The sequence below is a fragment of the Canis lupus genome, chromosome 3, assembly GCF_003254725.2.
Source record: "Canis lupus dingo isolate Sandy chromosome 3, ASM325472v2, whole genome shotgun sequence".
NCBI classification, from domain to species: Eukaryota; Metazoa; Chordata; class Mammalia; order Carnivora; family Canidae; genus Canis; species Canis lupus.
This window is the reverse complement of record NC_064245.1, coordinates 71,675,411-71,690,456: the sequence shown is the minus strand read 5'-3', so window position 1 is coordinate 71,690,456 and position 15,046 is coordinate 71,675,411. Positions and strand designations below refer to the sequence as shown.

General features: G+C 38.5%; 1 protein-coding gene across 10 annotated transcripts in view; it reads right to left on the bottom strand.

Annotated features, from left to right (window-relative positions):
- APBB2 (amyloid beta precursor protein binding family B member 2) overlaps positions 1-15,046 on the bottom strand; it is a 375,499-nt gene that overhangs the window by 262,793 nt on the left and 97,660 nt on the right. For 9 of the 10 annotated variants that reach the window (XM_049108653.1, XM_049108650.1, XM_025438365.3 and 6 more), the window contains one exon: positions 3,956-4,061. The exons of the other annotated variant lie outside the window; for it this stretch is intronic. The gene's annotated coding sequence lies outside the window, so the exon portion shown is untranslated. The remainder of the gene's footprint in view (positions 1-3,955; positions 4,062-15,046) is intronic. 10 annotated transcript variants of the gene reach the window in all.

Genomic DNA, 15,046 nt, shown 5'->3' with positions numbered 1-15,046 from the left:
TGCTTCAAACCTTTTCTTTCTCCCAATGTGTTAACTTCATAAGTAGTAGCAGATACCAAAAATTTAAGAAAATAGAATAGAAGAAAAACATTTAGGGCAGGCTGGGTGGCTCAGTGGTTTAGCGCCGCTTTCAGCCCAGGGCATGATCCTGGAGACCCAGGATCGAGTTCCTGCATGGAGCCTGCTTCTCCTTCTGCCTGTGTCTCTGCCTCTCTCTCTCTCTCTCTCTCATGAATAAATAAATAAAATCTTAAAAAAAAAAAAAAAGAAGTAAAACACTTAAAGATTAGAGAATTCTATTTATAACTTATTTCGGAGGGAATAGGTAAGTATCATTACTAGATTTTATTTTTTTTTATTTTTTTTAATTTTTTTAATTTTTATTTATTTATGATAGTCACAGAGAGAGAGAGAGGCAGAGACACAGGCAGAGGGAGAAGCAGGCTCCATGCACCGGGAGCCCGACGTGGGATTCGATCCCGGGTCTCCAGGATCGTGCCCCGGGCCAAAGGCAGGCGCCAAACCGCTGCGCCACCCAGGGATCCCTCATTACTAGATTTTAGTAATCAAATACCTCATCTAAGAGGATCCACCCCACTGCTTATCACATAGTATAGGCTGAATTAATTGATATTTGACTTTGAATTTGAAAATCAAATTAAATTCCTTGAAAGCAAGGCCTATCTCCATTACCTCTGAATCATGAGTCCCTAGCACAGTGGCTGGTGCAAGTAGTTACACAACAAATGTCGATTTAATAAATGAACTTCAAATCGAGAAAGTATGCAAAGGTCTATATAACATTTTGCATCTCCAATTAATTTGGATTGCGATTTACTCCAATAAATTCTAGTCCAAAGTCTGTGATTTGCTCCCTTTGTACCCATTACCTCATCTGCGATGTTTAGAATTTCTTGGGAGGGAGAGATATGTAGGGAGAATCCCTCCTTTGGCACAGAAATATTGATGAAGACAGCAAAGCAGAAGGTACGTGTCACCTGCACTCTTGTAATATAATGAAGGGACCAAAGAAGACACAGTGCTTTATACAGAGTACCTGTCAGACAGTGACACTTACAGTTCTGAATACCCATTTAGTCCCATGAGCCTTTCTATTCAGAACATGTCTGGTTACAGTAAACACTTGCAGAGATTATAGAAGGAGAATCCTAGTCTATTCTGTTTGTAGGTGGAAAACCCACACTATATATTTCACATATTTATTCTCCTCTGTAACCGAAAGCCAAGATGGCTTCAAATTAAACAAAAAGCTAAGATCCAACTGTTATACTTTCACTAAAAAATGATATTGTAGGTAAATATTTATTAGCATGGGGATCCATTATTTATCATTAAGTGGAAAAGACAGGATACCAAACAATTTGAAGAACAGAATCCTCTTTCAGTACTGACATAAAAAGAAACACAGGCATGTGTTAAGTAGAACAGTAAAACAGAAGCTATTTTTTAGTTCCTGTAAAATGGCTAATTTTTCAAAAGCACATCTACACTTTATAAACATTACAGACTCAAGGTGTCCAGAAATCTTCCTTAAATAACTCAATAAAATGCTTTTCCAAATGCAAATGCAATCAAGAAAACATAAGATTAGAGGATGAAAAGATGCTGAAAAGTGTAGAGGTTGTTTCGGGTTCTGGCTTTTTCCTAAAACAGTGTTTGCCTCCCCCCAGAAGAAATCACTGATACATTTCAGTACCCCTTACAGTTTTCAGAGTATAGTCAGGAACATTCTCCTATGATATTTGTCACTGTCAGGAAGGAAGGACTTCCTTCTCCCACTCTGTCCCTTCCTTTTTTTTTTTTTTTTAAGATTTATTTATTTATTTTTATTTATGATAGACACAGAGAGAGAGAGAAAGAGGCAGAGACACAGGAGGAGGGAGAAGCAGGCTCCACGCTGGGAGCCCGATGTGGGACTCGATCCCGGGACTCCAGGATCACACCCCAGGGCCAAAGGCAGGCGCCAAACCGCTGAGCCACCCAGGGATCCCTATTCTGTCCCTTCCTAATGCTGCCTTCCACCTAACAATTCTTCAGGACAGGATTTGTACAGAGCACACTTATATGTTATAACCTCCTTCTTTCCTCTTCTTTTTTTTTTTTTTTAACCTAAAGGTAAACTATGAACAGCCTTCTGTGTACATAAATATCCACCTACAACACCAGTTTTAGGAAGCAGGGATCTTTTTGACCTGGTCCCTCTGGTAACACAGGGGCTGTCTTTAGCTTACTACTGTGACCAGAGGTCCCACAGATGCCTTGCCTCTACAAAATGGAAATAGAACTTTTACAGCAATGGTGCAAAGGGAGTATTTTGGTATAATGGAAGGAAAATACCTCATATATTAAATTTTAAAGCGATGCTGAATTATTTGAAAGGCACTTTATAAGTAGCTTACTTTCTGGGGCTAAGTTATATTTCCAATCTAATCATCAAATATCTGGATCTTGATGCCCACAATCTTTTGCCCTTTTCATTCCACTTCTATGGACAGACTGATGACTTCTAACATAATCCTCTTTCAAATACCGTTCCAAGAAGGAATAATAACTATACCTCATAGGATTTCCTTTACGTTAAGGTTAATATGTGAATATAAAATTCAACTAGATAAATTGCTATCATTTTTTAAAATGCCACTGACAATAGTAGTTCACTATTGCAAATATTTCACTGTACCATTAAAAAACTGTCTTTGGAGAAAATTTTCAAGGTCCTTGTTCTCAATGAATTTATATGGACAGCCCTCAGAAATTATATTTGTGGTGTATGTATCCTCTGTGTATGTGTATGTGTATCAGTACAAATATCTTATTTAATCTAAACAGGCTTCATAATTAATGGCCCTTACCTTATTATATAATAATACACAATTTAATTATAAGTATATTTATAGTGTGTAAATATAACAAGAAAATCTGATCTTACTATTTGATACCTCTATGGAACTTCTAGAACAGAGTTCTCTTCTGTCTTGTTTTGTTTTAAACACATTTTAACTAGCTTATATGTACTGTCAAAAATGTAGAGGAACCATAAGACACAAGATGGAAAAAGTTAGGAACCTACTTAGTAATTTAGTGCACAAACAGTCCCTATAATCCATGACACTATTTCTGGAACATGCCAGAAAAAAGATTTGTGCATGAATGTGCATATAAATGTTTATGATGCGTTGTTTTGCTTACATTCTTATGGCCATTCATACTTCTGCATAAATCCTACAATAAAGCAGACTGACTTTATTATCTTCAAGGCCCTTTTTACCTTTTCAAAAAGATCTGGGAATAAAACAGAACTCTATGGTCCCAAGCAATTTTTTCTAAAAGATGGCAAAACTATTTACACAGTCTTAATTAGAATATTTCAGGGTACCTCCAAAAAGCTATAAAACAAGAAAACTGACAGGCACATCAATTCTTCTAAGACTAAGCTACATGAGGGACTTATTGAACAAATGATTACACATTTTGTTTTCCTTTCCAGACAAGAAAAGAGCCAAATGGATTTCATTCTCATTCTTAAAATTCAGAATCAAAGAACCTATCTAAAAGTCTAAAACACCTGAAGCTCAGAAAACTGGACTCACTTTTCTGGCACAACATATTATAATGCTTTGCCTTTAAAGTTTGTCTACCGCACATCTGATAAAAGATTTATCACAAGTGTGAGGACTCAGTTTATGAAACCTAAAAAACTTGGCACAAAGCAGAAAGTCACCCTAATCTCTTGGAAAGTTTATTCGTTTTTTTTTTGTTTTGTTTTGTTTTTTTAAAAAGGTCTCTCAAGTCCCTTTCCATGTTTCAAATTCAGAAGAGCACATAAAACTTACAAAGCCAGGAAAGAATGAAAGTAGAAAAGCCATAGATCCACTGTTATCTTTCTGAGAGAAGTATAACAAGATTTTTTTTTTTAAGTTAGAAAATTACTTACTTTTTTCCCAGGTCTTTGGTACAGAGCTCAAAAGGCAAATTCCCTTTTCCCACAAAGTCTTGTTAATTAATAGCAATCATTCAATGAGGTCAAGCAGCCCAAATATCTAAAAATTGTGCAGAGACAAAAAGTTAAAATTCAAAGTCAGATGAGAAATTAAAAATCAAGACACCCCATTGGTATTCAGTCTCTCTACGTAATTACAATACAGATTTCATTGGAATATCTAAATGATGAGCTATGTTAGCTGCTTTTCTTTCAGAACAATATGAACAAGGCCTGCTAAATCAAGATGGTATTTTGATCTGTCGTCTTATTAAAATCACGAAAGGAGGATCCGGCAAGGCTTCTTGGCAACCATTCACGGTAAAAATGTCCTTCTCGGGAAGTCATAAAAAAAATAACTGAGGGAGGATCTGGGCTTCTAATTATACTGTGACTTGGGAGGGAAGGTCTCCTGAAGTCACACTTGTCTGTTCCACCTTCCAAAGATGAGCTCATCTCACAAGCACAGAAACAGTTGTAAACAGAAATGAACAGTAACAACCTAAAGAAAATCGTCAACAACTTGTAAACACCCTTCTCATGGATTCATTTAAGCACAGTACACTTCTGCAGGTGGCAATGAGAAGTGAGTTGCTTTTTCCCTCATCAAAGAGAAAATCTGAAAATTCTGTATGATGATATGCTCTTTTGAAACAGACGCTTCTTCCCCAACAATCTCACAAATGAGTACATAGGTAATAACTCCTAAAAGTTTGAGTAGGTAAAACAGGGGCCACAGGTAAGCCTAACTGAAAGTCAGCACAGGCCCCACCCTCCCGCTTTTCCCATTCTAGGCTTTAGGCTAGATGTGATTCTAAACACTATAAACTCATTTAAAAGCCACAAGAGAGTCAATGAGAAGGAGGCAGGAAGCACTGCTACAGGAGACAGGCCATAACTGAAAACCAGAATCCCACAAACATCGATAGGCATCATTCATTATTAGTATCGTCACTGTTCCTGCCAACACTCACACAGTGCTCACTCGTATGCTGGATTCTTCTCGTAAGTGTTTCACACATAGTAATTCTATTGGGGATAGAGAAGGAGAATATGCCTCGACATCACTGTCTTACACTCAGTATGCTCAGTTCTGCTATAATGTTTGTGTTTGTTCCAAGTTTGCTATGTGAGGGAACAATTTGAGCATAACTTGAATTTCACATTTGTTTATGCATGATGTCATCGCAGGAAACCCTAGGTAATAGCAGAAGATTGCACCCAGGCAGGACGCAGCTGCATAGAGATACCCAGAACACCCAAAGCCCGTGCCTCCAACACCTACAAGAGATCCTAGTTTCCACCAGTGTTATGAGCCACACCCATTCACATCGGGTGCCCCAACTTCCCTTCTGATTTTAGGGAAACCTCCTTTTATCACCTCAAATAACTAACCACCTGCAACCTTTCGAAGGGCCTGTCTGAAGATGCCACCAGGATTTTGTCAAGGTAAAGTATCATGCTGATTGTATAATTTATTTATTTTAACCACCTAGTATGTGTAAAACTGTGCTACAATTTTTATTCAGGTCCTCTCCTATTTTTTTAATGTGTCACTGATAAAGATTTTTGAGTGTTGTACCCTGATCGGATTTTTCCCATCAGTGCTATGGGTTTTACTGCATTATTTTGCATAGCATGGTGGTTTTTAGAAACACCTGTCGTGCATTTTAGCAGAACTGCCTATATGGTAACTATTGTTTATAAAGATGCTTGTGGGGGATCCCTGGGTGGCCCAGCGGTTTAGCGCCTGCCTTCGGCCCAGGGCGTCCAGATGCTGGAGACCCGGGACTGAGTCCTACATCAGGCTCCCTGCATGGAGCCTGCTTCTCCCTCTGCCTGTGTCTCTGCCCCTCTCTGTGTGTGTTTCTCATGAATAAATAAATAAAATTTAAAAAAAAAAAAAAAAGATGGTTGTGATTTGAACCAGAAGGGGGGTAAATTGTGATTTTTAATATTTTCATTATATTAAAGATTAGATTTCATTATGTTAAATTATAATACAATTTTAGAAAGATTCTTATTCACAATGTTTATAATGATCAACTATAGACACATAAGGGTCAGTTTGAATTACGTGAAAACTTTATTCATGAGAAGTTCCCTAATGGTGTTAGATAAATAAGGTGCTATCACACCATTCTGTACAGATCAAGATGATGGGGTTATAGAGATAGATCCTGGCAGGCAGGAGGACTTAAATGTAATTACTGGAAATGACAAACTGAACTGAGTAAGTTTTTATGCCTTGAAACCAGTAAATTGAAAAAAGACTCTGAATTTATCCTTTAAAAAGTCTAAGATATACATAAAAAGTATGTATGTGTATGTACAAGGAAGTTTTCCTATGATAAGTAATGTTATTTTAAGCAATTTAAAAAATATAAATATCCCAACAATGGGTAAACAGTTTTTTCTATTATCTGTAAATCATTTTAAAAAATGGGAAAATGTTTTTAAGTAGTGTTCATTGGCAACGCAGACTATAAAATAATATGTTCAGTCGAGTCCCAATTTTGTTTAATAGTATCTATAACTAGAAAAAAGAGGGGGAAGTCAACATTTATATAGATGCTAATTAGAGATAATGAAATTAGAGCAAAATGATTTTTAGTTTCTTTGCATTTTCTTGTGTACCCAAATTTCTCACAATAACCTTATCTGCTTTTACAATTACAAATAACAATATGCTAGGAGGTGCCTTGGTGGCTCTGTCCAAAAAGCATCTGCCTTCAGCTCCTGTCATGATCCTGGGGTCCTGGGATTGAGCCTGCTTTGCGCTCAGTGAGGAGTCTGAATCTCCTCCTTCTCCTACCTCTCCCCCTGCTTGCATTCTGTCTCTCTCTCAAATAAATAAATAAAATCTTAAAACCCCAAATAACAATATGCTTAATAAAAATAGAACTAAGGCATCTGATGAAAAAAACCTTTTATCCCCACTTTAAATTCACATGTGAATCCAGCCAATGAGGCCAGCACAAGAACAAGGACACCAGCAGCTTCCTTCAAAAGCATTAACAGATCCGGTCTCATGACTGAATCCTTCAAAGTATTTTCTATCTCACAACTCAAGGCAAACACAGTCCCAATAGAGACATTCAAAGTATATAAAACCATTACAGAGGCCAAAATACAAATTTGCTTTTGCTGGCTAAAACTGTCATGGATTTAGTAAAATCCAGATGAAAGAAGATGGTTTTTAATATATAATTGTATACAAGCTGTCTTAATGCCTGAATGAAATTTCATTCTGAAAGAAGAAATTGTGTTCTGGATAAAGCGCCTTTCAACAAGATCAAGATTAAAGAAATACAAGGGGCAATGGATTTGGGAGTAGGAATAAACACTCCAGTTGGTGAGTTTTAAATAGAATGTAAGAAGAGACAGAGGCTGATCTTTATGACTTCCAAAAGAATTCAGTTATATTAAAATCTACCCAATGGGGATCCCTGGGTGGCGCAGCGGTTTAGCGCCTGCCTTTGGCCCAGGGCGTGATCCTGGAGACCCGGGATCGAATCCCACGTCGGGCTCCAGGTGTATGGAGCCTGCTTCTCCCTCTGCCTATGTCTCTGCCTCTCTCTCTCTCTGTGTGTGACTATCATAAATAAATAAAAATTAAAAAATAAATAAATAAATAAAAATAAAATCTACCCAATGACACCAAAACTTGACTTTGAAAATTGTCCATTTGCCAAAAATGGGGACTCCTTAGTCATGAATGCACTTAGTTTGATCTCATACACTGACATCACAAAAGAACTGAATGGTGAAGGTACTCAGGACTCAGAGGACAATCTGGGACAATGTGGCCACCACACATCTAAGTTCATTCACCTGTGCTTGGCTAGCAGCACATTTAAATAATGTGTTCCCTTCCATTTTCAGTTTAACTTTCCTAGTGTGTGGCACACCCAGGAACTAGGAAGAGCAGTTGCTTTAAGAGGACACTCCATTGTCAAGAACATACTGAGAATTAAAAGTCAGTGAGTGTGGATGTGTGCTTTTATTTCATTAAATTACAAAGTATCTGTAATATTCAGTGTACAGGTTGGAATAAAAACTATATTCCTGCTGGACAAAGTATACATGTAGTAATCTTTGTATTTTTGTTTGGTTCCCCCCCCCTTCCAAAAATGCTGACTTTGATAAAAACCAAACAAAAACAAAACCTTTATGTTTTATTTTTTTTTATTTTTTATTTTTTTAATGACTTTTTTTTTTAAAGATTTTATTTATTTAGTCATAGACACAGAGAAAGAGAGGCAGAGACACAGGCAGAGGGAGAAGCAGGCTCCACATGGAACTCGATGTGGAACTCGATCCCGGGTCTCCAGGATCACACCCACCCCAGGCTGCAGGCAGCGCCAAACCGCTGCGCCACCGGGGCTGCCCAACCTTTATGTTTTAAATTTGCTTTTAGATTTTTAAGCATTTTCACAGGTTCCCTGTCAAACAGAAACAAAAGCTACTGCCTTACTGTTTTGTTTTAAAGAATAGAAAAGGCAAAAGAACATCTAAATTATGCGATTATGTATAAAAAGAGATCACAGAGGACGTACTGAGTTCCAAAAAAAAATCAGTTGATTCAAGATACCTCTCAGAGGCTCTATCATCTTATCAAATTCATGCTGATTATTTTAAAAAATAACTGAAATCCTTGGCTTCTGAGTCTCACAAGTTGCTGCCTAAGATGCTGCACATATGCACATCCAATAATTTGCAACCAGATATTATAATCAGTATGTAAAGTCAGATATTATATTCAATTGCGAGTATCCAAAATAAAAAATATTAATTTTAATTTTTAGAGGCCATGCTGAAATATACATCCATCTATATATACCACATGCTGACCCTGAAAATAATAGAGCACTTAGAACTCCCAGAATGGAAACTATATTTCTTAAATTGCTCTAAGAATTAGCACATGTATAGCTCAGGGGAATATACTCTCTTACCATTATCAGATATAAAAAAAAAGGGCAACCAATTTTCAGAGTCTACTTGGAAAACAAGCAGGAATTATTTCCTGGGGGCTCTCTAGTCACTCCCTGGGCAGAATTCCAACATAATTTAAATTGGTCTTTGGTACCATCTCACTTCCCTTTCCACCTTACTGCACCAGAAGACCTTCACTTTTGATGGCCTCCTCCTCTCAACTGGTTCTTTCCTTCCAACTTCTAAACAACCAGTGGCTCCATCGGAATATTTTAGCAGAAAGTAGAGGATGGGAGAGCTTAAACAAAAGACTGTTGATGTTTAACTTTCTGTAGATCCATGTGCATTTTTAAAGCAAAGCTTGAGCACCCAAATCTTGGCTTCTAAATACCTTAGTACATTCCAGAAATAGTTGGGTCTAGGCCTGGGGTAAGGATAGCACAAAATTGCCTAGAACATCTTATTATGCTAGAGACTAAGGAAATGCCCGAATATTAATGCAGACATGACAAAAGGACACAGGAGCTACCTCAAAGGGACTTTCACTGGCCAAATGTGGGACAGTTTGAACAACAACAAAAAAAGAACGATACAGATGAATTAGAATATATTGAATTAAAAAAGGAACCATAAATCCAGAGGCATTCATGAAATAGGGGATAGCAGGAAGCTCTTCTTTATGAAGAATGCCAGCTAATAAAACACCAAAGGAATAGCAGAAATAGAAAATCCCACTTCGCAACCACCCAGGCAATAATTGATTCAGTCAAGGATCATTAATGGATGCTAAAACCATTAGGGAAGGGGTTTTGTGGATCAGGATACTCATACAGTCTCAGAGTATCACCCCACAGATTACTTATCACTTACCTAGGGGAAAAGGTATCTTTATAATGGATAATTCTGGCAGACGATTTTACCCAAGTGATGATTAGCATAATCAATTATGGGACAATTAAATGTCATGTGTCTCTACAATCACTGTGTCATATGTTTGCCAAAATGCTTAACCTATATCTATCTAATCATAAAGGAACAATCAAACAAATCCAGATTGTGGTACTTTCCATTAGACAACTGTCTTGAAATCTTCTAAGATATCAGTGCCATGAATGATTAAAAAGAAAAAAAAACACAGAGTGACTGCTCTAAATTAAAGGAAACTAAAGATATAAAACTCAATGAATGACTGCTGATGATTCTTAGATGAGGAAAGGAATAGTTATAAAAGACATTAGTGAAATGACTGGGGAAAGTTAAATAAGTATTCATACATTATCTATGTATTAGATAATATTTCTTGGTGATAATAGTATAATGGGTTATGTGGAAGAGTATTCTTGTACTTGGTAGACACATGTTAAAGTGTTTAGAACGAAAAGGTCAAGATCTCTACAACCAACTCAAATGGTTCAATAAAAATTATTTAAAGTGTGTGCATGTGTAGAGAGCCAGGCAGACAGACACAGAAAACAGAGATATAGCAAATATGGCAAAATGTTAGCATTTTATATGGCAGACTAGCAGTGACCTATAAAACTAGTAACCATGATGACTTGTGGGCTGTATCTATTCTGTTTAAAGACAGACCATAAAGGAGCTCATGGTTGAAAGGAAAAGGACACTATCTTTCAAAAACCTTTTTCCCAGTTCATTTCTCTTCTGTAGCAATTATTTAATGGTCACTGGTTGGGAGGAAGAAGACTGAAAATGAAACACAAGGAAGAGGATGACAATGGATGAAAATTAGCAATAGGCATCCCAGAACCACAGCTCTCAGCAGCTGCCTCAAGTTTAATGGGTTTGAAAGAGAATTCTCCCCGCCAAACTTGATCCCTCATGTCTATGACCCTTCTATCCAGGCTCAAAATTACAGCTTCATCTTTCACTTTGGGTCCCGTGGCCCATCCTTCACACCCACTCTTACTTTTTGCTTGTTCACATCCTCAAGCCATGGTGGCCACAGTCTCTCATATTCTAGGCAAATGGCCTCTCTTTCCTATGTTCTTTCTCAATATTTCTGTAGATGGTGCTTACTTGGCACTTTTTAAATGTCTTTGTTACACAGCATCAATTCTACGCCCACTGAAGGTAAGTGCTTTGCTATGTTATCTCACTTAAAAAATCACTATAAGTCTGTTAAATATTCCTTTATCCCGACTTTACAGAAGAAATGGATGTTCAGGGGCACCTGGGTGGCTCAGTCAGCCAAGTGTCTGCCTTCAGCTCAGGTCACAACCCCGGGGTCCTGGGATGGAGACCCACATCGGGCTCTCTGCTCAGCAGGGAGCCTGCTTCTCTCTCTCTCTCTCTCTCTCTCTCTCTCTCTCCCTCTCTCCCTCTCTAGCTATTTCTGTTTCTTTCTCTCAAATAAATAAAATCTGAAAGAAAGTAAAGAAAGAAAGATAGGAAAGAAGAAAGAAAGAAAGAAAGAAAGAAAGAAAGAAAGAAAGAAAGAAAGAAAGAAAGAAAAGAAAAGAAAAGAAAAAAAGAAAAGAAAGAAGAAGAAAGAAAGAAAGAAAGAAAGAAAGAAAGAAAGAAAGAAAGAAAGAAAGAAAGAAATGTTCAGATGAGACAATTTGTCCAAGCTCACAGAGTTGTACAGCTGACATTCAAGACTTGGTCTTGAACTTTTATCCTAAGACCAAGTGGCTTCATATTGTTAGTTACAGCTTTAAACACCATCTCCCGGCCTTAAATCAAGCATATGATCTTTGAAGGAAAGGACCCATTTCATCACCTTTGTGCTCTCTCTAGAGGCTGGCAATACTCGTAACTCATGTTCACGGATTTATATTTCAAGCCTCAGCTCAGAGACCATTTTTCTTAGTGACTTCCACCCCTGCAGAACCAACCACTCGATCCTTGCCCTCTGTATGCTTCTGCTACAGGATATGTAAGCCTTAATGCAGGACTAGGACTGCTACATGTGTGCCCAGAACACAGAAGGCATTTCACGAATGTTCACTGAATGAAATGTTTATATGTGAGACAGTTAGGTTTCCCGACAGGGTTGCTACGCCTTACTAAAGGAAAGAAAGGAAAGAAAGGAAAGAAAGGAAAGAAAGGAAAGGAAGGAAAGGAAGGAAGGAAGGAAGGAAGAAAGGAAGAAGGAAGAAAGAAAGGAAGAAGGAAGAAAGGAAGAAAGGAAGAAGGAAGAAAGGAAGAAAGAAAGAAAGAAAGAAAGAAAGAAAGAAAGAAAGAAAGAAAGAAGAAAGAAAGAAAGAAAGAAAGAAAGAAAGAAAGAAAGAAAGAAAGAAAGAAAGAAAGAAAAGAAAGAAAAAATTGAAAACTAAAAACCTCATTTTTAGCTTTCTCACATACTAAGGAAAATTCTTTTAGGAAAGTGTGATAGACGGAGAAGAACGGAAAGCACAGGTCTTGGCTCTTTGAGCCAGAACCATTGCAGCTGCTGCCCTGGGTATACCGGGTTCTAGAGCCTTCCACATTTTAATGTATATATAACATCATTCAATACAAATTATGATTCAGTATGTCTGGGGTAGAGCCCAAGATTCTGCCTTAATAAGCTCCCAAGAGATGTCGATGACGCTGAATCTACGGTCCACACATCCAGTAGCAAAAAGTTCTAGACAGTTATAGTGAACGCCTGCCCATTTAGAGACATGTAGCACGTAGATTAAAATAGCGAGACATAAATTCACAGAGTGTTAATGCTAGTTATCTCTGGATTTCTCCTTTCCACTTTTCTATAATTTCCAAGAATTTTATCATGATTCTTGCTGATGGAAATGAAATGTTAAATACTATATATACAATTGCACTGAAAAACTGTACATTTGGACATTTCCACTCTGCCTGGCTACGTAGTCATTTAAGCAACAAATATACGTAAAAGGACTCGGGCTGGGAGAGAACAGGTTGGTGAATTTAGCAATTCCCCATCTACGCATTTTAACACTTAGATTAACATAAAATGGCCATTATCCTTAACAAACAGTCGCCACCAGCAGCATTGTTTTTCTCAGGTTCCTCTCCCTTAAAAGAAAGAGAAGGAATCCATTCAGTTGGAAGACAATGAAAGGCAAACCAAATTAAGGCCAGAAGGGAAAACCAGCAGGCACTAGGTACTGAATCTCTTCCAAGTGGGTCAATGGAACAGCAGGAAAGTCCAAACAGAGGTGGAAGCGCGGTTCTCCCAGAAGAGGGGCGGTGAGCTGGTATCCACTACAAGGATAAATGGAATCAATTCGACTAGCACACCCTGTGCACCTGCAAGTGAGGCGGAAAAAAATGATCCCCAGAGGACCCCCACTTCCACAGGGTAACAAGGCGATGTCATGAGGAAAAGGTAGTGAGAGGGGTGTCCCTTTGGAGGAAAACTTCCCCTGACACGCATCTCCTTCTCTTTCAAAGGAGTTTCCGTGCTTGCCAGGTTGGATTTTGTGAGTCACAGAAGTCCACCAGTGGCGGGGATGCATTTTGCACACCCACCCCAGCCCCTGCAGCAATTCCAGACACTTCGGTGTCTGTGCCTGGGGGTGAGCCAGAACCAAAGAAGGAGGCCAAGCGCCCCGTGGTGATAGTAGCGCTCGCGAGGTTCGGCCTCTCCTTTCCAGCTCGCTTCCAGCTTCCCAGCAAGGCTTTCCCAGGGCCAGCATCAGGTGCTCGTACCACAGTTCCACCCATGGGCCTACTGACTTTTTGCCTTCAAGAAATATTGTGAAACTCACTGTGAAATCACCCACAGGGATTGGAACCGAGTGCCCAAAAGGCTTATCTAGACAATGGAAACAAAAATCACTCCTGAGTGTCTACACAGAACCACTCAGGATGTCTTTTCACATCTGGAAGTTTTGACGCTGCGCTCAACCGAAATCACTGTGTCACTGTTATCTCTATTGAATCCCATGACTAGCGATGGTCTACTCAAGGCAAGCAGGCAGGTGCCATGTTATTTAAAAATGTGATCATTTGAGATTTCAAAACTAACATCAAAGTCATCATCTTGATGGGTGGACACCTGAATCTACTGGGCTTAGACTGATTTACTGATATTCTGTAAGGCAGTTTCCTTATTTCTTGGGAGATGCATACTAAAGTACTTTGGGGTAAAATGTCATGATATCTAGAATTTATTTTTTAAATTGTTCAGCAAAAGATAACCTATAAAACTGTATACAGATAAAGTGCATAGGGAAGAATGTTAGTAATTCTTAAAATTAGATGGAAGTTCAATGGATGTTCATTGTGGCATTCATTCTGCATTTTTCTATACTTGAAAACTTTTAAAAGTTTAAATTTATATCCGTCAAAAATATTTATGATCTTACAGTTTTATCTCCTTTGTCCTATTATTGTCCTACCACCCTACACGTCGGTCCATCTACAAGTAAATAATTTTCTTTCCAACAGAAGACATTTCCTCAAGCCTTCCCACTCTCTGAACCTTTGTGTATTCTATTTTCTCAACCTGGCATTTTTCTCTCACCAGTCACTGTGCCTCTGGTTAGAGCAGACTCCAACCTTTTAGGTCAATCTCAAATGCTGCCTTCCCCAGGAAAATGTTCCTACCCACGTCCCCCACTCCACATCATCCTTTGCTGACTCTTCATCACACTTAGCACAGTCCATCCTGCATGGTAAAACTTGAAGCTGACATTTACCGACAGCTCTCCATGTGTGAGGCCCTGCTCTACCCACTGTCACATGCATTCTTCCATTTACTCATTTTATTCCTACCCCCTGAGGCAGGAAGTGCTATCATCCTCTTCTCACAGGTGAGAAAACAGGCTTTGAGAGGCTGGATGACTTGTCCGGTCACAAGCGTAGTAAATGGCAGTGCCAGGATTCATCCAAATGTAGCCCTATCTGCCGCCAAACTCTCAAATACTAAGATGCGTGTCAGGTGCACAGGGGCTGGATCCTTCCCTCCTAAACTCTAACAACTTAAGGGCAAGCAGAGCATCTTATTTGTGTATTCACTCAACAGACAAAACTAGTAGAGAGCCACTACTGTCAGAAACAACAGCTCTATGTGATGCGATAAAGCAGTCGGTAAAACAGGACACTTTGTGGTCCAGGTAAAAACTATGAAAATCTGAACAAACTATGGGCTTTGGTTTCATCACTATTCGTTGATTCCTT